This window comes from Schistocerca cancellata, chromosome 10, assembly GCF_023864275.1.
Source record: "Schistocerca cancellata isolate TAMUIC-IGC-003103 chromosome 10, iqSchCanc2.1, whole genome shotgun sequence".
In the NCBI taxonomy this organism is placed as follows: Eukaryota; Metazoa; Arthropoda; class Insecta; order Orthoptera; family Acrididae; genus Schistocerca; species Schistocerca cancellata.
The window spans coordinates 49,591,737-49,612,654 of record NC_064635.1 but is presented as its reverse complement, the minus strand read 5'-3'; positions in this window follow the sequence as shown (position 1 = coordinate 49,612,654).

The following is a 20,918-nucleotide window of genomic DNA, read 5'->3' as shown; positions in this document are numbered from 1 at the left end:
ACATTGTGCATGCTCTGTTGCCTGTGTCTATGTGCCTGTGGTTCTGTCAGTGTGATCATGTGATGTATCTGACCCCAGGAATGTGTCAATAAAGTTTCCCCTTCCTGGGACAATGAATTCACGGTGTTCTTATTTCAATTTCCAGGAGTGTATTTTCGGCAAATTTTCGCTAGACTGCTGACAAACGTATTTCAGTGTATGGAATAAAGGGTATTATCATCGTACAAACTTAATTATCCTCTTCTTAATTATTTTATTATTTATTGAGATATAACCTTCTATTGCTTTAGGACAAGCCACTCCTAGCCGTTTCCTTTATCTTTGATTGGAGTTTATTTCACAGATAATAATTGTGGTAAATGCATTCTCTGAAAATAATTTAAAGCAATTCGTTCATGAGCCCACGCGAATAGTAAATGGTTGTGGAAACACACTTGACCCCTTGGCAACAAATAATCCAGAGCTTATAACGGGCATCAAAACGGATACAGGGATTAGTGAAAAGGGATTGTCGTAGAGAGAGTGAATATTTTAAGCCCCAAATACTCCAAAAATAAACGAAAAATATACCTATTCAAAAAAGTAGATAAAAATTCACTTGACGCGTTCCCGAGAGGCAATCTCAGCTCCTTCCATATTGACACTTCAAGGCTAGACCATACGTGACTTGACCGAGCGAGGTAGCGCAGTGGTTAGCACACTGGACTCGCATTCGGGAGGACGACGGTTCAATCCCGCGTCTGGCCATACTGATTTAGGTTTTCCGTGGTTTCCCTAAATAGCTCCAGGCAAATGCCGGGATGGTTCCTTTAAAAGGGCACGGCCGACTTCCTTCCCCGTCCTTCCCTAATCCGATGAGACCGATGACCTCGCAGTTTGGTCTCTTCCTGCAAACAACCCAACCCAACACCCAGATGTGACTTGAGTTCAAAGAAATAGTATCGACAGCAATTGAGAGGTTTATACCAAGTAAACTAAAAAACGACGGAGTTGATCCCCCTTGGCACACAAAACGTGCCGAAACACTGTTGCAGAAGCAACGAAAAAAGCATACCAAATTTAAACGAACGCAAAGTCCCCAAGATTGGCGCTCTTTTACAGAAGCTCGAAATTTAGCGCGGACGTCATACCGAGATACTTATAACAGTTTCCAGAACGAAACTTTGTCTCGAAACCTGGCAGAAGATCGAAAGAGATTCTGGTCATACGTGAAGTATGCTAGCGGCAAGACACATGGAGATACTATCGACGACAGCGCTGCGAAAGCAGAGTTACTAAATACGGCCTTTCGAAATCCTTCACCAAAGAATACGAAGTCAATATTCCTATTCCAGAATTCGAACCAAGAACAGCTCCCAACATGAGTAACTTAGAAGCAGATATCCTCGGGGTAGTGAAACAACTTAAATCACTTAATGAAAGCAAGTCTTCAGGTGCACACTGTATACCAATTAGGTTCCCTACAGACTCCTGACGCAATAGCTCCGTACTTGACAATCATATACAACCGTCGCTCGACGAAATATCCGAACCCAAAGACTGGAAAGTTGCACAGGTCACACCAATATTGAAGAAAAGTAGTAAGAGTAATCCACTAAATTACTGGTCCATGTCTTTAACGTCGATATACAGCACTATTTTGGACCATATTTTGTGTTCGAACATTATGAATTACATCGAAGAGAACGGTCTATTGACACACAGTCAACACGGATTTAGCGAACGTCGTTCTTGTGAAACACAACTAGCTCTTTGCACACACGAAGTGCTGAGTGCTATTGACAAGGGATTTGTAATTGATTTCATATTTAGATTTCCAAAAGGCTTTTGACACTGCGCCACCCAAGGGGCTTGTAGTGAAATTACGTGCTTATGGTATATAGTCTCAATTGTGTGACTGGATTCGTAATTTCCCGTAAGAGAGATCACAGTACGCAGTAACTGACCGAAAGTCGCCGAGTAAAACAGAAGGGATTTCTGGCGTTCCTCGAGGTAGTGTTATAGGCCTTCTCTTGTTTCTTATCTGTATACATGATTTAGGGGACAATCTGAGCAGCCGTCTTAGATTGTTTGCAGATGATGCTGCCGTTTATCGTCTAGTAAATTCTTCAAAAGATCAAAAAATTGCAAAAAAATTTAGAAAAGATATCTGAACGGTGCGAAAATTGGCAGTTGACCCTAAATAGTGGAAAGTGTCTGGTCATCCATATGTGTGCTGAAAGCAATACGTTAAACTTTTCGTTACACGATTAATCAGTCTAATCTTAAGGCCTTAAATTCAACTAAATACCTAGGAACTGCAATTACGAACAACTTAAAGTGTAAAGAAGACACAGAAAATTTTCTGGAGGAGGCGATTCGAAGACTCCATTTTATCGGCAGTACACTTGCAAGATGCAACAGATCTACTAAAGAGACTGCCTACACTACGCTGTCTGCCCTCTTCTAGAGTACTACTGCGCAGTGTGGGACGCTTACCAGATAGCATTAACGGAATACATCGAGAAAGTTTAAACAAGTGCAGAACGTTGTGTATTACCGTGAAATAGGGGAGAGAGTGTCACTGAAATACTGTGGGATTTAGAGTGGACATCATTAAAACAAAGTCGTATCTCGTTGCGGCGGAATCTTCCCACAAAATTCCAATCACCAACTTGCTCCTCAGAATGCGAAAATATTATGTTGACGCCGATCTATAAAGGGAGAACGATCATTACAATAAAATAAGGGAAATCAGAGCTCGCACGGAAAGATATAAGTGTTCGTTTCATTAGCGCGCTGTTAGAGTGTGGAATAATAGAAAATTATTGTGAAGGTTATAAGAGTCGAGGGACATGAAAGGGAAGCAGTGGTTGGGAAGGGAGTGAGACAGGGTTGTAGCCTCTCCCCGTTGCTATTCAATCTGTATATAGAGGAAGCAGCAAAGGAAACAAAAGATAAGTTCGGAGTAGGTATTAAAATCCATGGCGAAGAAATAAAAACTTTGAGGTTCGCCGATGACATTGTAATTCTGTCAGAGACAGCAAAGGACTTGGAAGAGCAGTTGAACAGAATGGACAGTGTCGTGAAATGAGGGTATAAGATGAACGTTAACAAAACCAAAACGAGTATAATGGAATGTAATCGAATTAAGTCGGGTGATGCTGAGGGAATTAGATTAGGAAATGAGACACTTAAAGTAGTAAAGAAGTTTTGCTATTTGGGGATCAAAATAACTGATGATGGTCGAAGTAGAGAGGATATAAAATGTAGACTGGCAATGGCAAGGAAAGCGTTTCTGAAGAAGAGAAATTTGTGAACATCGAGTATAGATTTAAGTGTCAGGAAGTCGTTTCTGAAAGTATTTGTATGGAGTGTAGCCATGTATGGAAGTGAAACATGGACGATAAATAGTTTAGACAAGAAGAGAATAGAAGCTTTCGAAATGTGGTGCTACAGAAGAATGCTGAAGATTAGATGGGTAGATCACATAACTAATGAGGAGGTATTGAATAGAATTAGGGAGAAGAGGCGTTTGTGGCACAACTTGACCAGAAGAAAGGATCGGTTGGTAGGACATGTTCTGAGGCATCATGGGATCACGAATTTAGTACTGGAAGGCAGCGTGGAGGGTAAAAATCGTAGAGGGAGACCATGAGATGAATACACTAAGCAGATTCAGAAGGATGTAGGCTGCAGTAGGAACTGGGAGATGAAGAAGCTTGCACAGGATAGAGTAGCATGGAGAGCTGCATCAAACCAGTCTCACGACTGAAGACCATAACAACAATAATTGTGAAGGTGGCACTTTAGTGTGATTTGCGGAGTATCCATGTAGATGTAGAATGATACTATATTTTCATGTTCTTTCTTCTTTAGAATTCTATCCTATCTGTGTATAATTTAAATCTTAGAAAGTTTTTCACGCCATTCCTTTCACCCCATCAAGTCTTTGGTTTTACCTAATCTCTTACGCAAAGTAACGTTGTTTGTCTAATGCTACTGCCAATCAACGACACGGAATCTAGTTCTTTTCAGTGTCGTAATTTAATTCACAGTTTTTGTCCCATTAAAGATACAGAGACGGGGTACAGACTTGCAACTCCTACAGCAAACCTAAAGCCACTAATCCTTTGTTTTCAGAGGGAAAAAAATACCTCCGCCACTTTATCACTAATCAAAAAACATGTTCTCGCCACATCAGATGTAAGCTTCTGACTAAACACACTTCCCACTTCACGAATGACTAAAATGAGGTTGGTATGCAAGGGAAAAATTGGAAAACACGTCACTATTTATGTCATGACCTAACCAGTTCGAACTTACTTATGTTTTATGATTCTATACGGATCCCTTCATATTCTTTTAATCTTATTCTCAAAATATTATTAACGTTATTCTTAAGGGGGATAGGACGTCAAACGGGCCGACTTCCAGAAGGAGAGGCACCACAGGACATTTTAATTTGCACTGTCTATACTTTTACAAATAAATTCATAAAACTTTGTCAGCATGACCAGGAAGGATTCAGGATTCACACTCATAGCAGTGGAAGTTCAAAACACGAAAAAATAATATTTTTTAAATGTGAAATTTCATGATTTTTTTTCACTTACTGTTGGCTGCATTTGTTGCTATAGGTACACTTTTCTTCATAAGTAAGGGAGATTCTTCGATGAATTTTGCACAGCTTACAAACCATACTTACAGGTATATGAAACTCTAGAATTTAATTAATCTATGGAAGAATTAATGGGCTGTTACGTTTTAAACTTCGTGTTTAGAGAAAACTCGAATTTTATAGTTAATTATCTCAATTTTTACCACAGTTTTTAACAGATTTGGGAAATTCTAGAGTTTCATACACCTGTAAGTATGAATGAGATTTTCGCTTAGCAGCGGAGTGTGCGCTGATATGAAACTTCCTGGCAGATTAAAACTGTGTGCCGGACCGAGACTCGAACTCGGGACCTTTGCCTTTCGCGAGGAAGTGCTCTACCAACTGAGTTACCCAAGCACGACTCACGCCCCAGCCTCACAGCTTTACTTCTGCCAGTATCTCGTCTCATACCTTCCAAACTTTACAGAAGCTCTCCTGCGAACCTTGCAGAACTAGCACTCCTGAAAGAAAGGATATTGCGGAGACATGGCTTAGCCACAGCCTGGGGGATGTTTCCAGAATGGGATTTTCAGTCTGCAGCAGAGTCGTGCTTGGGTAGCTCAGATGGTAGAGCACTTGCCCACGAAAGGCAAAGGTCCCGAGTGCGAGTCTCGGTCCGGCACACAGTTTTAATCTGCCAGGAAGATTCACCTGTAAGTATGGTTTGTATGTTGTGCAAAATTCATCGAAGAATCTCGCTTACTTATGAAGAAAAGTGTACCTACAGCAACAAATGCAGCCAATACCAAGTGAAAAAATGATGAAATTTCACATGTAAAAAAAATTTGTTTTGTTGTGCTTTTGAACTTCCTGTGCTACTATGAGTGTGAATCCTGAATCCTTCCTGGTCATGCTAACAAAGTTTTATGAATTTATTTGTAAAAGTATAGACAGTGTAAATTAAAAATGTCCTTTGGTGCCTCTCCTGCTCCAAGTCAACCCGTTTCACGTCCTACCCCCCTTAACACCAATGGGTAACTCATCCGTTCTGCAACAGATCTACCAATAATGACCTGCTCTCAGCTAATTAAAAATACTGATACCCTGCAGGTAAGTACCACCTACACATCCCAAAGGCGAGTAGTACCTGCTGTCGGTTCAGTTCCGGCCCCCAATGCGAGTGCGTCGCTGCGATCGTGCGCTCCGGTACTTGGACTGACAAAGAGAGCTGCGACGGCGTGGTTGCGCTGTGTTTAGCAGAAAGGGAAATTGTCCTTTTGTCGTTCTTACGACGCAAGCAAATTGGTGTTTTCACTACACAACTTGGGCAGACATGGTGGATAGAAGCAAGCTGATGCAGTGAAGGAAGGTTCGGTCGGGCAGCTCTGAGAGTTTGCCGATCGACAAACACTGAAGACGACCGTTCACTTGTCCCTCTTCCGTACATCCAATACAAAGCTACAGCACGGGCAGAGACGTCCAGCGAGATAGCCAACTACATCTACATCTACATTCATACTCCGCAAGCCACCCAACGGTGTGTGGCGGAGGGCACTTTACGTGCCACTGTCATTACCTCCCTTTCCTGTTCCAGTCGCGTATGGTTCGCGGGAAGAACGACTGCCGGAAAGCCTCCGTGCGCGCTCGAATCTCTCTAATTTTACATTCGTGATCTCGTTGGGAGGTATAAGTAGGGAGAAGCAATATATTCGATACCTCATCCAGAAACGCACCCTCTCGAAACCTGGACAGCAAGCTACACCGCGATGCAGAGCGCCTCTCTTGCAGAGTCTGCCACTTGAGTTTGCTAAACATCTCCGTAACGCTATCACGGTTACCAAATAACCCTGTGACGAAACGCGCCGCTCTTCTTTGGATCTTCTCTGTCTCTTCCGTCAACCCGATCTGGTACGGATCCCACACTGATGAGCAATACTCAAGTATAGGTCAAACGAGTGTTTTGTAAGCCACCTCCTTTGTTGATTGACTACATATTCTAAGGACTCTCACAATGAATCTCAACTTACCAACAATTAATTTTATATGATCATTCCACTTCAAATCGTTCCGCACGCACACTCCCAGATATTTTGCATAAGTAACTGCTACCAGTGTTTGTTTCGCTATCATATAATCATACCAAAAAGGATCCTTCTTTCTGTGTATTCGCAATACATTACATTTGTCTATGTTAAGGATCAGTTACCACTCCCTGCACCAAGTGCCTACCCGCTGCAGATCTTCCTGCATTTCGCTGCAGTTTCCTAATGCTGCAAACTTCTCTGTATACTACAGCATCATCCGCGAAAAGCCGCATGGAACTTCCGACACTATCTACTAGGTCATTTACATATATTGTGAAAAGCAATGGTCCCATTACACTCCCCTGTGGCACGCCGGAGGTTACTTTAACGTCTGTAGACGTCTCTCCATTGATAACAACATGCTGTGTTCTGTTTGCTAAAAACTCTTCAATCCAGCCACACAGCTGGTCTGATATTCCGTGGGCTCTTACTTTGTTTATCAGGCGACAGTGCGGAACTGAATCGAACGCCTTCCGGAAGTCAAGGAAAATGGCATTACCTGGGAGCCTGTATCTAATATTTTCTGGGTCTCATGAGCAAATAAAACGAGTTGGGTCTCACATGATCGCTGTTTCCGGAATCCATGTTGATTCCTACAGAGTAGATTCTAGGTTTCCAGAAACGACATGATACGCGAGCAAAAAACATGTTTTAAAATTCTACAACAGATCGACGTCAGAGATATAGGCCTATAGTTTTGCGCATCTGCTCGACGACCCTTCTTGAAGACTGAGACTATCTGTGCTCTTTTCCAATCATTTGGAACCTTCCGTTCCTTAGAGACTTGAGGTACACAGCTGTTAGAAGCAGGGCAAGTTCTTTCGCGTACTCTGTGTAGAATCGAATTGGTACACCTATACGAAGGCAGCATCGAGTCTGTTGACCCTGAGGCCACAATCGACCTACAAGCAGCGAGTATGGCCCATTACAGGGCACTTAAGAGCGCTGTGGTCGCCCACATTGTAGAGATGCCCGAGAAGGAGACGACACCAACAAACCAGAACGACAAGATGAACAAGCCACTCCTCCGTGAGCTGCCTTCTATCTGCGATGAGGCGGCAGTCAAGGAAGAGCTGCTGCTCGCTGGTTTTGTAAATACAGCAGCTAACTTCCATAATGTGATAGTGTTGTTCATGGTTGGTGTTGTTACCAAGCCTACTAGGGTATACACTGATAAGTCAGAACTTCATGAACACTGCCCACCGTCCGCAGCTCGTGGTCGTGTGGTAGCGTTCTCGCTTCCCACACCCGGGTTCCCGGGTTCGATTCCCAGCGCAGTCAGGGATTTTCTCTGCCTCGTGATGACTAGGTGTTGTGTGATGTCCTTAGGTTAGCTAGGTTTAAGTAGTTCTAAGTTCTAGGGGACTGATGACCATAGATGTTAAGTCCAATAGTGCTGAGAGCCATTTGAACCATTTTTTGAACACTGCCCACCGCAACGTTGGATGCTACCTGGAGGCATTGTGGGCACATGCTGCGGTAACAAAAGTATGTAAGCGGAGCAGACACTGACGGGGGATCAATCTACTGAAGATTAGATTAGATTAGATTAGTACTTGTTCCACAGATCATGAATACGACACTTCGTAATGATGTGGAACGTGTCAGGTTAATAAAGGTGTCTATGCAAGATATTACATTAGATAAAATATTACATGACACTCAATATTTTTAAACTTTTTTTTTTTTTTTTTTTTTGTGGTGTTGAGAAATTACCCACTTATTATATCCAAAAATTCATCTAATGAGTAAAAGGATTTGCCATTAAGAAATTCTTTTAATTTCCTTTTAAATGCTATATGGCTATCTGTCAGACTTTTGATGCTATTAGGTAAGTGACCAAAGACTTTTGTGGCAGCATAATTTACCCCCTTCTGAGCCAAAGTTAGATTTAACCTTGAGTACTGAAGATCATCCTTTCTCCTAGTGTTGTAGCCACGTACACTGCTATTACTTTTGAATTCGGTCAGATTGTTAATAACAAATTTCATAAGTGAATATATATATTGTGAGGCTACAGTGAAGATTTCTAGCTCTTTAAATAGGTGTGTGCAGGGTGATCTTGTATGAGCTCCAGCAATTATTCTGATTACACGCTTTTGTGTAATGAACACTCTTTTACTCAATTATGAGCTACCCCAGAATATGATGCCAAACGAAAACAGAGAAGTAAAATAGGTGTGGTAAGCTAGTTTACTCAGATGTATATCGCCAAAATTTGCAATGACCCTAATACCATAAGTAGCTGAACTCAAACATCCTCAGTGTGTTTTTTCCAGTTCAACCCCTCATCAATGCATACACTTAGAAATTTTGAATATTTTACCTTAGCTACCGATTTCTGATCAAAGTCTATATTTATTAATGGGGTCATTCCATTTACTGTATGGAGCTGTATATACTGCGTTTTGTCAAAGTTTAATGAGAGCCCATTTGCAGAGAACCACTTAATGATTTTCTGAAAAACATCGTTTACAATTTCACCAGTTAATTCTTGTCTGTTGAGTGTGATAGCTATACTTGTATCATCAGCAAAATGTACCAGCTTTGCATCTTCGTGAATATAGATTGGCAAGTCATTAACATATATTAAGAATAGCAGAGGACCAAGACCGAACCTTGCGGCACCCCATTCTTGATTGTTCCCTAGTTTGAGAAATCACCAGTTTTTTGCATATTATGTGAACTGTTTATTTCAACTTTCTGCACTCTTCCAGTTAGGTATGATTTAAACCATTTGAGCACTGTCCCATTCATACCACAGTACTTGAGCTTATCTAGAAGTATTCCATGATTTAGACAATCAAAAGCCTTTGATAGATCACAAAAAATCCCAAAGGGTGACTTCCAGTTACTCAGAGCATTTAACATTTCATTAGTGAAAGTATATATGGCATTTTCCGTTGACAAACCCTTCTGGAAACCAAACTGACATTTTGTTAAAACTTTATTTTTACAAAGGTGTGAAGCTACAATACATTACTTTTTCAAGAATTTTGGATAAGGCAGTCAGAAGAGAGATTCGACGGTAGTTGTTGGCATCAGTCGTATCCCCTTTTTTATGCAGGGGATGTGGGCTGCAAATGGGGAACTCCTTTGACACAAGCAACTCTGATAAAAGGCAGATTATTACTACGCACAGCCTGTGAATGAGTATCTCAAAACAGTGAAGCTGGTCACGTGTTCACATCCCACTGTCACGAGTATCTACAGAAAGAAATAGAACAGTAAAACTACCACTAGGCACCAAATGCTTAGACGTCCACGACTCTTCACAGAACACAGGCTTCGGAGGCTTATCTGCTCTGTAAAATAGGACAGATGGTGATCTGTGGCAGTGCAATGCTGGTGCACAGACAAGTGTTTTGGGGCACACCATTCATCGCACAATGTTGAACGTGGAGCTCCGCAGCAGACAATCCGTACGTGTTCAGTTGCTGACCCAATGACAGGGTCATTAAAGACTGCAGTGGACACAGGGCCATTGGAATTCAGCCATCAATCAATGGAAACATGTCAGCTCTTCAGGTGAATCACATTTTTGCTACACTAGGTTGACGGTTGTCTCCACAAACGCCGACATCGAGGTGAACGCCAGCTTGAAACGTGCAGCACACCGTGGCTGCAGGCTGGTGGGAGTAGTATTATGCTATGGGAGACATTCTCCTGTGCTTGCATGGAACCTTTGGTAGTAACCAAAGACGCACTGACATCTGTGAACCACCTGCATCCTTTCATGCTTGAAGCCTTCCCTAACAGCAATGTCATCTTTCAGCAGTGTAATTGTCCATGTCTCGAAGCCAAAACTGTGCTAAAGTGGTTTAAGAAGCATTATAGCAAACTCATGTTTATGTCTCAGCAACCAAATTTGCCTGATGTGAATCCTATGACGCATCTGGGTCACTATCGGGTGCCATCAATGCACATGCAAATCAGTGGCCCATTATTTACGCGAATTACATAACCTGTGCAGAGACATCTAATGCCACATATCTCCACAAACCTACCGACAAACTGTCAAATCCATGATACACAGAATCAGTGACATATTTCATTCCAAAGATAGACATACAAGTTATTAAGCATGTGATCATAATGTTTCAGCTCATCAGTGTATAGGGGCCATGAAAAGCATCAGATGTTGAGTGATCAATGTGAAGGACTCAGAAATGACGCATACTCATCTGAGACAGTGTTATCAGCATCTAACAGAGTTTGAAAGGAACCTCGCTGCTGGGGTCTCCATTCACTGTTTCGTTGAGTTGTGGAATATCCAGGTTTTTGGAGCATTTGGATGTGACAGGGGATTGATGTTGGACCGTGTGGAAACATGAAGGCAGGCATACTCATCATCAAGGTTCCATCTGGCCACATATGGCCACCACAAGGGAGGATCACCAAACTGTGCACCAAGTACATCATATCCCCTTCACAACTGCACCTGCAGTCTGAGAACTAGCAATGGACTCCCAGAAACACTCAGTGTCATCCTGCACCATTGGTCTGAGATGAACAGCAGCCAGACTTGGGAGTTACAGTCCCATGTAGCCTCTCATTAACACCACAACATGAATGGCTGTGTTTGGAGTGGTGCTATGACCAGGAAGCAATGATTGCCAATGCATGGTTTCACACTGTGTTCAGTGACGAATTGTGGTTCTGTACAATCTCGGATAATCACCGTTGGGGTGTATGCTGGTGACCTGCAGAGAGGATCAATTCCTTCAAAGCTTTCTCGTGAGGCACAGCAGTGTTTGGTCATGTCCTTGTGTCACGGTGTGGGAAGCCGTTGAGTATGACTTCAGGACATCGTTAGTAGTGACTGACAGAACTGTCATGGCACAACAGATGCTGAGGTACTCCCGTTGCCAGGTAGATCTCCTTCAGAGGGTAAGAAGTAAATTACATGACAAAAAAGTGAGTAAAGTGCACAAAAGACGGGGTCGAATACCAATGTAACTTCTTACATGTACACATGGTTGGTGGATATGTAAATGATTACCGATCAGGGTTACAATTCTCGGTGACAAGTAGAATGACCACTAGAGTGCATCAGTGTTGTTCATGTGTTGTGTTGTTACCTGGCCTGGTAGGGTGTACAACAGGTGTGAACAGCCTCAGACGCTGAGTGATCACTGTGAAGGACACAGAGGTGACACGCAAGTGTGTGAGACAGCATTATCACCACTGCCAGAGTTTGAAAGAGGCATATATGTGGGTCTCCATTTGTCCACTTGGTCAAATCATGCCATAACAAGATTTCTGGATCACACAGATGTGACAGTGCCCCACTGTTGGATCATGAGGGAATACTAAGGTAAGCATATCGACGTGAAGTTGCGATCAACGACATCTAACTGCAACATGGCAGAGGATCATCATATTGTGCACCAATCATGTTGTAGCCTTTCACATCATCTCCTGCCATCTGAGAACAAGTAATGAATCCCTGCAACGTTCTCTCACCCTACACCATTGGTCGAAGATTACAGCAGCTGTACTGGGAATTACCGTCCCGTGCATAGGCTGTCGTTAACACCAGAACACAAATGGCTGCATTTGGGGTGATGCCATGACTGTGAAGCATGGAGTACTGACGTCCGCCTACGTAGTGTAGCGGTAGTGTCATCACCTACCACGCAAGGGGCCCGGGTTCAATTCCCGGCAGAAGACTGGGTGTTGTGTGTCCTTCATCATCATTTTCATCATCATTGACTCGCAAGTCACCAAAGTGGTGTCAACTAAACAGGACTTGCAACAAGGCAGCCAAACTCACCGAATGGGGCCTCCCGGCCAACAGTGCCATACGACCATTTCATTTCATTTCATGGAGTACTGATGAACGGCACTACATTGTGTTTGGCGATTAATCGCAGTTCTCCACTACCCTGGATGACCGTTTTCGGCAAATATGGCAGTGACTTGGGTAGAGGTCCCATTCCTCTAATGTTTTGGAGAAGCCGAGCAGTGTTACCTCCTGTCGTCACAGTGTCGGAAGCCATGGGGTACGACTTCAGATCATGACTGAGGGTGATTGAGAGACCTCTGACAGCTCAATTGTATGGCTCAAATATCCCGTGTCCTGATGTGTTACGAGGATGTATACATGGACAATGAAAAAAAAATTCCCAGATAGTTCCTGGATTTTCCAGTTAAAAATACACTTTTTCCTGGGTAAAAATACACATTTTTCTGTGCAAAAACACACTTTCTCTGGGTTAAGTGAGAGCCGTTGAAACTGTAAAACAAATCAGTTCTTTGAATGGTAGATGTTTTATACTTCACTTCTCGGCACTTTAAGAAATGAAACCTAGCAAAAAAAACAACGCATTTTGGAAAGATGTTTCATGCGCAACAACATGTATGCAGCATATTTGCGTATTACGAAAGTATAAATATGAATTCCGCCAAACACAGCACATTAGTTTCCAAATTTCGATGTGCCAATGTAGCTCACATCACGTTATCCCAACAGCAAATGAAAGCAGATATTCAGTACATAGGATACCTGACATAGTCAGCCAACAGTGATAGATGAGTAGAGCGAATACACAATAGGAAAAGTTCACGTTTTAAATTAATACACAAATAGTATTGCTACAAGTAAAGCTAAGCTTCCACGTGTAGTATTAGTCTTTTTTGCTTGGGTTACCCTTTAAGATATATCAAACACAAACATGCCTGTAGAATTTTAAATGATGATATAAGTGTCTTGTCTTCTGAGCCTGAAATTTTTCTAAGTGTCTGGTCCTCAGAGTGTTGTATTTTGAATGTGAGTCAAACATTCTGGAGTTTAAGAAATTCAACACACATTCTCACATGTAACATAATTCAACTAGTGTAAAAGGAAATTTACTTTGAAAGTAACGCTTCTCAAACCATCATTTGCAATATTTTCCCGCGACCTGTTAGAAAAACAGTTGTGATGCCACACTCATCAAAAGCAGCCGTTATGAAGTACTGCTCAGTCTTCATCCTGAGTCCTTTGACACAATTTGCTCTCGGTGAACACTTACGTGCGCACCGCATTTTGTTGTTGTGAATGGTGCATTTTCTTTCCAATTTGAGTTTTACATTGGTGTTTTCCTCTAGTTTATGTGTTATTCCTGCAGTATTATTTTACAATAGTGGGCTAAAGTAAAATTCTTTGTTATGAGTATCAGTTCAGACCAGTCAAAGTTACAAAAATTTATCTCAAAACTAAGGCAATGAAAAATTCAAAGAATTCTAAAAAATTCTTAGGTATTTCCTGGTTTTCTCACAGATGAGAAAATTCCTGGATTTTCCGGCTGTCCTGAGGCGTATACACCCTGGTTACTATTTTGCAACAGGGCAACACTCATCCACACACAGCATGTGTCTGTACGAAATGTTCCCACGATGTTGAGGCACTCCCTTGGCCAGCAAGATCCTCAGATCTGTCCTCGATAGGCCACGTGTGGGACCAGCCTGGACATTAACTCTGTCCCAGTACCAGCACTCTGGATATCAAGGACCAGTTACAACAGTTGTGGGCCAGCTTGCCTCAGGAGAGGACGCAACAGGTTTATGACACCCTTCTCAACCAAACCAGAGCATGCACACATGCCAGATAGGGATATATACCATACTGATAAGTCAACTCATATTGCCAAGTTCTTCATACATTAGAGTCAATTTTGTAATCACTTAAATAACGTCACATACATTCTCAACCATGAAGTTTCATTTTGTTTTCTTCTCCTCTTTTATTATGGTGATCATTTCTCCCTATGTAGGTGGGTGTTAACAAAATATCTCAATATTCAGTGGAGAAAGTTACCAATTTAAATTTTGTGAAAAGATTTTGTCGCAATGAAAAATCCCTTTGTTTTAACGATTGCCATCCAACTTTTGTATCGTGCGTGTGACAGCCTCTCCCCTATTTGGTGATAATACAAAACAAGCTGCCCTTCTTTGGACTTTTTCAACGTCCTCTGTCAGTACTATCTCCTAAAGATCTCATACTGCACAGCAATACTCTTGGAGGGGATTGACAAGCGTAGTGTAGGCAGTTTCTTTGCTAGACCTGTTGCATCTTCTAAGTGTTCTGCTAATAAAAACTGAGTCTTTAGTTCCCCTCTCCCATAATATTATCTATGTTATGGTTCCAAATTAAGTTGCTTGTAATTGTAATCCATAAATAATTAGTTGAATTGACACTCTTGAGATTTTTCAGATTTATCGCGTGAATGAAATTTAATGGATTCCTTTTAGTACTCATATGGATGACCTCGCACTTTTCATTATCGAGAGTCAATTGCCCCTTTTCACACTAATGGATCTAAATCACTTTATTGCAATTGGTTCTGAACTTCTTATGAATAAATGACAGTAGCATCTGCAAACACTCTACTGTTGTCTCCTAAATCATTTATATAGATTATGAATAGCATATGGGCTATAATATTTCCTTACAGAATGCCAGGTTTCACTTGTTTTACATAAACATCAGTTACTTAGAACTGTTACCTTTCTGAGAGGAAATCATGTATCCAGTAGCATAACTGAGACAATACCGCATAGGCACGTAATTTGATAAGAAACTGGCAGAGCTTGTGATGAACAGTGTCAAAAGCCTTCTGGAAATCTCGAAATATGGAATCAATTTGAGAACTCCCGTTAATGGCACACAGTACTTCATGTAAATAAACAATCAGTTGTGTTTCACAAGAACAACATTTTCTGAATCTGTGATATGTGTCAATAGATTGTTTTCTTAAAGTTAATTCATAATGTTCAAACGCAGTATATGTTCCAAAATCCTACTGCAAATACACAGCAATGACATTGAGTCTATAACACAGCAGATTATTTCTACTTCCATTTTGAGTACAGGTGCAACCTGTGCAATTTTCCAGTTTTCAGGTGCAAGTCTTTCATTGAGCAAGTGGTTGTATATGATTGCTATTTATAGAGCTGTTATATCAGCATAACCTGAAAGGAACTTAATTGGTATGCAATGTGACTGGAAGACTTGCCTTTATAAAATGATTTACGAGTCTCTGCTGCAACGATGATACCTACTTCTAAGTTCTAACAGGCAGCTGTTCTCGATTTGAATTCTGGAACATTTACTTCACCTTCTTCGATGAAAGAACTTTGGAAAACTGAGATTATTAGCTCTGCTTTTGCGGCACTACTGTTGGTAACATTACCAATGCTCTCATACAGTGAAGGTATTAATTGTGAATTGCCACAGGTGACCTTTATATAGGACCAGAATGTCTTTGGATTTTCTATCTGCTTTCGAGAAAGAGTTTCATAGTGTAAACTATTAAAAGCATCTAGCATTGAAGATAAATTTCCAGCTTCTATAAACGTTGCCTGTGCGGCTGGTCCCAGCAGAGGTTTGAGTCCTCCCTCGGGCATGTGTGTGTGTGTTTGTCCTTAGGATAATTTAGGTTAAGTAGTGTGTAAGCTTAGGGACTGATGACCTTAGCAGTTAAGTCCCGTAAGATTTCACACACATTTGAACATTTTTGAAAACGTTGCCATTCTTTGAGACTTGTGTTCTTTTAAATTTAACATGCTTTTTTCATTGTTTCTGTGACAGTTTTATGACCTGCAGAATCAGTTTCATATCTTATTATATCTTGTATAAATCTCTCAGTTTCCAACAGAACTATTTCTCTGAATTTATGCCACATCTGGCCTATGCTTACGGTGTGGAAAGAGTGGCTACTGTCTCTTTAGAATGTGTCAAGCGAATTTCATCTGCTTTTTTATAATGCATATTTTGCATTTATTTTTAGTTGGTTTGGATGTTACAGTATTCAGTCTGATTACAAATACCTTGTCTTCAATAATTTCTGTATCCATCACGATGCTCCCTATATGCTCATGATTATTTTAGGTCAAACATGCTTTCACAACTACTTCCACTTTGAGTGGGCTCCAACTAACTGCTCAAAATAATTTTCAGAGAATATCAACAATGTAGGAAAAAAGACAGATTTCTACTCATCGCAAAGAAGACATGTCAAGCTGCAGACAGGCACAATTAAAAGACACTCACAAATAGCTCATAACTTTCGCCCACCGTGCCTGTCTGCAACTTGACATGTCTTCTTTATGGTAAGTAGAAATCTATCTTTTCCTACATTGTTGATATTCCTACCTGGAGTTCCCACTGTTTAATTTTCACAGAAAGCATTTAGTATAATTTCAGAGGATGTTTTATGCATACCATTGACTTCAAAAATGTATTTTCACTAACATATGGGGGGGGGGTGTACGTATTTGAAATGAGACAAGTTTTCATTGAATCTTTGAGCAACTGTATCAGTAAACGGAACCAACTACTAATTTATTCTGCTTGACATACATAATCTCTATCCCTATTAACTCACAGGAGCAACCGAAATCACTTGTATCATACAAATGCTAGTAATAACCTGTTGCAGACAGAAAATGGAACAATCACATCGGCTCAATTATAGGTGATACAAATTGTTCCACCTACCACTTTACAAAACAAAAATGTTACAAACCACATATCATTACCAACTTACAATGTCTATTTTAATTGTATTATGTAGCATCAACAAAATTGTTCAGGACTAACATAAAACAACAAAAGATTCACACATTTCGAAAGAAATACAACATGACAAAGTTACAACATTCAAATGAATACATGAATGGTATATATGGATTCATGCATTTCTCATCTAATGATAATGAAGAATAAATCTACAGAATTATTTTATTGCTACAGATATGCAAGAGAAGATATTTAATACACAAATGTAGAAACTGTTAAGTGTGAACAGACAACATGAGACATTTAAAGTGACCCTGAAAGTATGTTTAAAAAATAAGTCTCATGGCACAACACTCTGAATATGTAACAACATTTCATACAATTATCACAACTACTAGACCACTAATCCAAAACCTGAGAAAAATCTTTTCCTCAATAATGCAGATTGTGGTCTTAAAAAAAAGTAAGAATAATGTTGTAAATGATCCTGCTTGTAACATTTTACTAACTACCCCCAGTGATACTTTTCTGCATTTTAAAAACTGAGAATGAACAACCCAGTAAACATAAAAATTGAACATCTGTAAGACTTTAAATTAATATCATTATATCAGATCCAGAGAAATTTCAAATGAAATTGGAGGACAAAAAGTCTTGCAACATTCCTTAAGTTGTTATTTTGTTTAATATTTTTTAATTAAATGATACACAAAATATAAACCCAAGCTAGGTTTGAGCTAATGTAGTAATACCCTAGAAGCAACAAAAATTATCATGGCATTGTAGTACTGTGTATAGCACTCATCACAAAACTATGTCCGCATCTCTTTTCATCTCTATGCATGTGTATGTATCATTGCATCTTGGAAATAAAATCCACAACACTGTTTCAATACAACTAAAGGCTAATGCGTCTGAAACCAAGAAAACTTAACAATGACAACAGCAGGTTATGCTTTCTCTGTCACTGACCAGCAAATGCCACATCAATTACAAATGATAGTATAACAATTAAAAATTCATATATATTATGCATTTGATTTGCAAATCAAGTCTATAAATTATGTAATATATAACAAAATAAAAAAAATATTTAAATAATAAAACAATATTGCGAGTTATTTTTTGAATTTATTGACAGTGAGTGTCCTAAATATTATCCCTGTGATAATACCTCACACACCTGTTCTGAAGACAATGTGTGAGCCAGCTTTGAGTTCTGGGGTGCCATTACCCGCTGTGTAAACAAAGACCCTCTTATCAGTGACTGACAAGACACTGATGGAGTTCCACATTTTCTAAGCTCATTCCTCACTCTTTTGAAACACATTCCAGCTGTAGATGGAACAAGTGAGCATGGTGCAATCTCTTTTGATATGTTTAAAATAGCATAAAATGAAGAGCCCAACAGTGCAGGATTTTGGAAAGCAACTTTTTCTGAACTTAACTGGATGAGTGTAGCAGCATGCTTAAAACCACCCAGTATCTTCCAGAGGCAATGTTAAGAACATCCACACAGATCATTTATATAATGAACTATCAATTTTTTATTTACTCCACTTTTATCAGTTTAATACATTATTACTGCATTTTCCCCCCAATAAGTATGGCTTCTAAGATCAGAATGAAAGGCAGACCTGGTTCACATAAAGTCTTCAGGCTGCATGTTGTGCTGTTCAAATTGAAAAACTGGGAATAATCAAAAAAGAAATAATAAAATTAAGTAATTCTAGTGGAAAGTGAGATGCAAAAAAACTACTGCTGAAAATAGTTTTATAAACAGAGACTGTTAATTACTGCACTGATGCTAAGAATAATTTTTCTAACATTATTCATAATAGCTGTAAAGCAAAGGGCTTTCCAACTAGAGGTAGTGTATGAGAGTTCACAGAGTAAAATCTGATTAATTTCACACATTTCTTTAAAGAACAAATATGTGATTCAAAAATTTCATCAGGCAAAAGGGGAAAATTCAATGTAATTGTCAGCAATATGTCAGTGTCTCTTACTTGCCATGATCAGTTACTCTAGAAAGAAAATGATATGAACCTAAACCTCCTGGAACTATTGCAGGCCTTAATTAATCGAAATGGATTGAGTGTATGCCATTCTGTCAGTGAATTAAACTTTTTTCTTCCTTTCATTAGACGAAGATCCACTGATTTTAATTTTTACATGGTAACCATTCATATATTATAGAACACTTACAGAATGTGTGTGTGTGTGTGTGTGTGTGTGTGCATTTGTGAGCTCGCTCGCACATGCGCGTTCTTGCACTTGCCACAACACACTGTTCACTGCTTACAAACTGCAATCCTTTGGTTTTGAAGTTTGCCTATAGGCAACATAAGGAACATAGGCCGGCAGAATGAGGAACACATTTTGATGACTTTCCGTTTCCAATTTCTCAAATTCCCGTGGTTAACTTCAGCTAGGAAAGGGTTGGGAGGAAAATGATTCCTGAAAACAAAAGTAGAATAGCTGTTTGTAATATTTATTTAATGTCTAGCTTCATCTGTCATCACAGGACGAAGAAATAACAAAAGAAGTTAAGGTAGGTGTTATTTGGGACACTCACCCTACTTGTCACAAATATTTTCAAAGGTGCTTCACAAAACTGGTGCACAAAATGAAAATCCTGAGAAACAAAAGAAAGAGAAAACTGAAGAGAAAATGATCAGTGACAGAGTCTACTCCAAACTCTTCAAGCTGAAAGCTTATTTCAGCACACAAACTTACTTTTATGGTCAAAAAAAGCATTTCAATAACTAAGAGATTTTTGCATATCAGCTGAATGGACTGAGATTGTTAGACTGACATTGGCTATCCACATCACACAGTTTATTAGCATGTTGTATGTGTGCACACACCATGATTGTAATTGCAAGCCTTACCACAGTGCTGGCAGGCAGTGCCCTTGATGGCAGAAATGAAAATCTCACACGTGTATTGGGTTGCCAATTGCCGAGGCCATCAGAATGCTTTATCGTCTTCGCTGAGAGCAAATCGTGGAAATAATGTATTTCCCAATTGATAGTTATTCAGTTAACATGGTTTCCTACCAGGCATATCTCCACAGACTCTTTAATAATGGATTCCAAATTAGTAGAGGTCAAAATTGTTGTTCCATTATATGCCTGGTAGATATATAATGTTCAGCAATGGCAGACTTCCTCAACTGCAATAGGTCACTGCAGCATTGATAACCCACCTGCAGAGCCCCTGCCACTGATCGGCAATAAATTTTAGGCAGTCATCACAGCCTTATTCTGGCATGATTTTACCTCAAAGTATTTTAGGTTTAACTAACAATACTTGAACAGATTGATGGGGTCACCTTGGAAAGGCCTCTTTCTCCCATGGTGGTAAAATTTGTTAATGTAAGAGTTTGAAGAACAAGCCCTTTATCCAACTGTTTTTTGGAGGTACGTTGATGGCACTGCCATGGTCTGGCCCCATGGAGATGAAAAATTAATGGAGTTTTTGCACAATCTTAACTCTGTTTATAACATCCAGTATACCATGAAAACACGAAAAGATGATTGCCATTCTTGGAAGTTCTTGTTAGAAGGAAGGATGACGGCTCTCCCAGTCATGCAGTTTACCACAAGCCCACTCACAGAGATTTATATTTACAGTCTTCAAACTGTCATCACCTGCCACAAACTGTGAGACGCCTGCATATAGGGCACATTCAGTTTCCAATTCTGAGAGTTTGCCTAAGGTGATCACACAACTACAAGCACTCTTC